Below are 6,525 nucleotides of genomic sequence, written 5' to 3'. Positions count from 1 at the left end.
ACTGGTTCTACCTCCTTCTCCTATCTAATGTATCTATGCTAGACTGGTTTTCCATCCTCCTCCTCTCTAATTTATCTATACTAGACTAGTTGTCCCTCCTCCTCCTCTCTAATGTATCTATACTAGACTGGTTCTCCCTCCTCCTCCTCTCTAATGTATCTATACTAGACGGGTTCTCCCTCCTCCTCCTCTCTAATGTATCTATACTAGACTGGTTTTCCCTCCTCCTCCTCTTTTATGTAGCTGTACTAGACTGGTTCTCCCTCCTCCTCCTCTCTAATGTAGCTGTACTAGACTGGATCTGCCTCCTCCTCCTCTCTAATGTAGCTATACTAGACTGGTTCTCCCTCCTCATCTCTCATGTAGCTGTACTCGACTGGTTTTCCCTCCTCCTCTCTTATGAAGCTGTACTAGACTGGTTCTCACTCCTCCTGCTCTCTAATGTATCTATACAAGACTGGTTCTCAATCCTCCTCTCTAATGTTGCTTTACTAGACTGGTTCTCCCTCCTCCTCTTTATTGTAGCATTACTAGACTGGTTCTCCCTCCTCCTCCTCTCTATTGTTGCTATACTTCACTGGTTCTCCCTCCGCCTCCTCTCTAATGTAGCTGTATTCGACTGGTTCTCCCTCCTCCTCCTCTCTAATGTATCTATGCTTCACTGGTTCTCATTCCTCCTCTCTAATGTAGCTATACTAGACTGGTTCTCCCTCCTCCTCCTCTCTAATATATCAATGCTAGACTGGTTTTCCATACTACTCCTCTCTAATTTATCTATACTAGACTGGTTTTCCCCCCTCCTCCTCCTCCTCTCTAATGTAGCTGTACTAGACTGGTTCACCCTCCTCCTCTCTAATGTAGCTGTACTAGACTGGTTCTCCCTCCTCCTCCTCTTTTATGTAGCTGTTCTAGACTGGTTCTCCCTCCTCCTCCTCTCTAATGTAACAATACAAGACTGGTTCCCCCTCCTTCTCCTCCTCTCTAATGTATCTATGCTATACTGGTTCTCCCTCCCCCTCCTCTCTAATGTTTCTGTACTAGACTGGTTCTCCCTCCTCCTCCTCTCTAATGTATCTATACTAGACTAGTTCTCAATCCTCCTCTCTAATGTTGCTTTATTAGACTGGTTCTCCCTCCTCCTCTTTAATGTAGCATTACTAGACTGGTTCTCCCTCCACCTCCTCTTTAATGTAGCATTACTAGACTGGTTTTCACTCCACCTCTCTAATGTATCTATACTTGACTGTTTCTCCCTCCTCCGCCTCTTTGATGTAGCTTTACTAGACTGGTGTTCACTACTCCTCCTACTTTCTAATGTAGCTGTACTAGACTTGTTCTCCCTCCTCCTACTCTCTAATGTAGCTGTACTAGACTGGTTCTCCCTCCTCCTCCTCTCTAACGTATCTATACTAGACTGGTTCTCCCTCCTCCTCCTCTTTCATGTAGCTGTACTCGACTGGTTCTCCCTCCTCCTCCTCCTCTCTAATGTATCTATTCTGGACTGGTTCTACCTCCTTCTCCTATCTAATGTATCTATGCTAGACTGGTTTTCCATCCTCCTCCTCTCTAATTTATCTATACTAGACTAGTTGTCCCTCCTCCTCCTCTCTAATGTATCTATACTAGACTGGTTCTCCCTCCTCCTCCTCTCTAATGTATCTATACTAGACGGGTTCTCCCTCCTCCTCCTCTCTAATGTATCTATACTAGACTGGTTTTCCCTCCTCCTCTTTTATGTAGCTGTACTAGACTGGTTCTCCCTCCTCCTCCTCTCTAATGTAGCTGTACTAGACTGGTTCTGCCTCCTCCTCCTCTCTAATGTAGCTATACTAGACTGGTTCTCCCTCCTCATCTCTCATGTAGCTGTACTCGACTGGTTTTCCCTCCTCCTCTCTTATGAAGCTGTACTAGACTGGTTCTCACTCCTCCTGCTCTCTAATGTATCTATACAAGACTGGTTCTCAATCCTCCTCTCTAATGTTGCTTTACTAGACTGGTTCTCCCTCCTCCTCTTTATTGTAGCATTACTAGACTGGTTCTCCCTCCTCCTCCTCTCTATTGTTGCTATACTTCACTGGTTCTCCCTCCGCCTCCTCTCTAATGTAGCTGTATTCGACTGGTTCTCCCTCCTCCTCCTCTCTAATGTATCTATGCTTCACTGGTTCTCATTCCTCCTCTCTAATGTAGCTATACTAGACTGGTTCTCCCTCCTCCTCCTCTCTAATATATCAATGCTAGACTGGTTTTCCATACTACTCCTCTCTAATTTATCTATACTAGACTGGTTTTCCCTCCTCCTCTTTTATGTAGCTGTACTAGACTGGTTCTCCCTCCTCCTCCTCTCTAATGTAGCTGTACTACAATGGTTCTGCCTCCTCCTCCTCTCTAATGTATCTATGCTAGACTGGTTCTCCCTCCTCCTCCTCTCTAATGCAGCTGTACTATACTGGTTCTCCCTCCTCCTCCTTTTTAATGTAGCATTACTAGACTGGTTTTCACTCCACCTCTCTAATGTATCTATACTTGACTGTTTCTCCATCCTCCGCCTCTTTAATGTAGCTTTACTAGACTGGTGTTCACTCCTCCTCCTCCTCTCTCATGTAGCTGTACTAGACTGGTTCTCCCTCCTCCTCTCTAATGTAGCTGTACTAGACTGGTTCTCCCTCCTCCTCCTCTCTAATGTATCTATACTAGACTGGTTCTCCCTCCTCCTCTCTCATGTAGCTGTACTAGACTGGTTTTCCCTCCTCCTCTTTTATGTAGCTGTTCTAGACTGGTTCTCCCTCCTCCTCCTCTCTAATGTAACAATACAAGACTGGTTCCCCCTCCTCCTCCTCCTCTCTAATGTATCTATGCTAGACTGGTTCTCCCTCCTCCTCCTCTCTATTGTAGCTATACCCGACTGGTTCTCCCTCCTCCTACTCTCTAATGTAGCTGTACTAGAATGGTTCTCCCTCCTCCTCCTCTCTATTGTAGCTATACCCGACTGGTTCTCCCTCCTCCTCCTCTCTAATGTATCTATACTAGACTGGTTCTCCCTCCTCCTCCTCTTTCATGTAGCTGTACTGGACTGGTTCTACCTCCTCCTCCTCTCTAATGTATCTATACTAGACTGGTTTTCCCTCATCCTCCTCTTTTATGTAGCTGTACTAGACTGGTTCTGCCTCCTCCTCCTCTCTAATTTATCTATACTAGACTAGTTGTCCCTCCTCCTCCTCTCTAATGTATTTATACTAGACTGGTTCTCCCTCCTCCTCTTCTCTAATGTATCTATACTAGACGGGTTCTCCCTCCTCCTCTCTAATGTATCTATACTAGACTGGTTCTCCCTCCTCCTCTCTCATGTAGCTGTACTAGACTGGTTTTCCCTCCTCCTCTCTTATGAAGCTGTACTAGACTGGTTCTCCCTCCTCCTCCTCTCTAATGTATCTATACTAGACTGGTTCTCCCTCCTCCTCTCTCATGTAGCTGTACTAGACTGGTTTTCCCTCCTCCTCTTTTATGTAGCTGTTCTAGACTGGTTCTCCCTCCTCCTCCTCTCTAATGTAACAATACAAGACTGGTTCCCCCTCCTCCTCCTCCTCTCTAATGTATCTATGCTAGACTGGTTCTCCCTCCTCCTCCTCTCTATTGTAGCTATACCCGACTGGTTCTCCCTCCTCCTACTCTCTAATGTAGCTGTACTAGAATGGTTCTCCCTCCTCCTCCTCTCTATTGTAGCTATACCCGACTGGTTCTCCCTCCTCCTCCTCTCTAATGTATCTATACTAGACTGGTTCTCCCTCCTCCTCCTCTTTCATGTAGCTGTACTGGACTGGTTCTACCTCCTCCTCCTCTCTAATGTATCTATACTAGACTGGTTTTCCCTCATCCTCCTCTTTTATGTAGCTGTACTAGACTGGTTCTGCCTCCTCCTCCTCTCTAATTTATCTATACTAGACTAGTTGTCCCTCCTCCTCCTCTCTAATGTATTTATACTAGACTGGTTCTCCCTCCTCCTCTTCTCTAATGTATCTATACTAGACGGGTTCTCCCTCCTCCTCTCTAATGTATCTATACTAGACTGGTTCTCCCTCCTCCTCTCTCATGTAGCTGTACTAGACTGGTTTTCCCTCCTCCTCTCTTATGAAGCTGTACTAGACTCGTTCTGCCTCCTCCTCCTCTCTAATGTAGCTATACTAGACTGGTTCTCCCTCCTCCTCTCTCATGTAGCTGTACTAGACTGGTTTTCCCTCCTCCTCTCTTATGAAGCTGTACTAGACTGGTTCTCCCTCCTCCTCCTCTCTAATGTATCTATACTAGACTGGTTCTCCCTCCTCCTCCTCTTTCATGTAGCTGTACTCGACTGGTTCTCCCTCCTCCTCCTCCTCTCTAATGTAGCTATTCTAGACTGGTTCTCCCTCCTCCTCCTCTCCAATATAGCTATACTAGACTGGTTCTCCCACCTCCTCTCTCATGTATTAGACTGCTTCTACCTCCTCCTCTCTAATGTAGCTGTACTAGAGAGGATCTCCCTCCTCCTCCTCTCTAATTTATATATATTAGACTGGTTCTCCCTCCTTCTCCTCTCTAATGTAGCTATACTAGACTGGTTCTCCCTCCTCCTCCTCTCTAATATAGCTGTACTGGACTGGTTCTCCCTCATCCTCCTCTCTAATGTAACAATATTAGACTGGTTCCCCCTCCTCCTCCTTCTCTCTAATGTATCTATGCTAGACTGGTTCTCCCTCCTCCTCCTCTCTAATGTATCTATACTAGACAGGTTCTCCCTCCTCCTCCTCTCTAATGTATCTATACTAGACTGGTTTTCCCTCCTCCTCCTCTTTTATGTAGCTGTACTAGACTGGTTCTCCCTCCTCCTCCTCTCTAATGTAGCTGTACTAGACTGGTTCTGCCTCCTCCTCCTCTCTAATGTAGCTATACTAGACTGGTTCTCCCTCCTCATCTCTCATGTAGCTGTACTCGACTGGTTTTCCCTCCTCCTCTCTTATGAAGCTGTACTAGACTGGTTCTCACTCCTCCTGCTCTCTAATGTATCTATACAAGACTGGTTCTCAATCCTCCTCTCTAATGTTGCTTTACTAGACTGGTTCTCCCTCCTCCTCTTTATTGTAGCATTACTAGACTGGTTCTCCCTCCTCCTCCTCTCTATTGTTGCTATACTTCACTGGTTCTCCCTCCGCCTCCTCTCTAATGTAGCTGTATTCGACTGGTTCTCCCTCCTCCTCCTCTCTAATGTATCTATGCTTCACTGGTTCTCATTCCTCCTCTCTAATGTAGCTATACTAGACTGGTTCTCCCTCCTCCTCCTCTCTAATATATCAATGCTAGACTGGTTTTCCATACTACTCCTCTCTAATTTATCTATACTAGACTGGTTTTCCCTCCTCCTCTTTTATGTAGCTGTACTAGACTGGTTCTCCCTCCTCCTCCTCTCTAATGTAGCTGTACTACAATGGTTCTGCCTCCTCCTCCTCTCTAATGTATCTATGCTAGACTGGTTCTCCCTCCTCCTCCTCTCTAATGCAGCTGTACTATACTGGTTCTCCCTCCTCCTCCTTTTTAATGTAGCATTACTAGACTGGTTTTCACTCCACCTCTCTAATGTATCTATACTTGACTGTTTCTCCATCCTCCGCCTCTTTAATGTAGCTTTACTAGACTGGTGTTCACTCCTCCTCCTCCTCTCTCATGTAGCTGTACTAGACTGGTTCTCCCTCCTCCTCTCTAATGTAGCTGTACTAGACTGGTTCTCCCTCCTCCTCTCTAATGTAGCTGTACTAGACTGGTTATCCCTCCTTCTACTATCTAATGTATCTATACTAGACTGGTTTTCCCTCCTCCTCTTTTATGTAGCTGTTCTAGACTGGTTCTCCCTCCTCCTCCTCTCTAATGTAACAATACAAGACTGGTTCCCCCTCCTCCTCCTCCTCTCTAATGTATCTATGCTAGACTGGTTCTCCCTCCTCCTCCTCTCTATTGTAGCTATACCCGACTGGTTCTCCCTCCTCCTACTCTCTAATGTAGCTGTACTAGAATGGTTCTCCCTCCTCCTCCTCTCTATTGTAGCTATACCCGACTGGTTCTCCCTCCTCCTCCTCTCTAATGTATCTATACTAGACTGGTTCTCCCTCCTCCTCCTCTTTCATGTAGCTGTACTGGACTGGTTCTACCTCCTCCTCCTCTCTAATGTATCTATACTAGACTGGTTTTCCCTCATCCTCCTCTTTTATGTAGCTGTACTAGACTGGTTCTGCCTCCTCCTCCTCTCTAATTTATCTATACTAGACTAGTTGTCCCTCCTCCTCCTCTCTAATGTATTTATACTAGACTGGTTCTCCCTCCTCCTCTTCTCTAATGTATCTATACTAGACGGGTTCTCCCTCCTCCTCTCTAATGTATCTATACTAGACTGGTTCTCCCTCCTCCTCTCTCATGTAGCTGTACTAGACTGGTTTTCCCTCCTCCTCTCTTATGAAGCTGTACTAGACTGGTTCTCCCTCCTCCTCCTCTCTAATGTATCTA

The sequence above is a fragment of the Oncorhynchus masou genome, chromosome 23, assembly GCF_036934945.1.
Source record: "Oncorhynchus masou masou isolate Uvic2021 chromosome 23, UVic_Omas_1.1, whole genome shotgun sequence".
Classification (NCBI taxonomy): domain Eukaryota; kingdom Metazoa; phylum Chordata; class Actinopteri; order Salmoniformes; family Salmonidae; genus Oncorhynchus; species Oncorhynchus masou.
Note: the sequence above shows the minus strand (reverse complement) of the source record.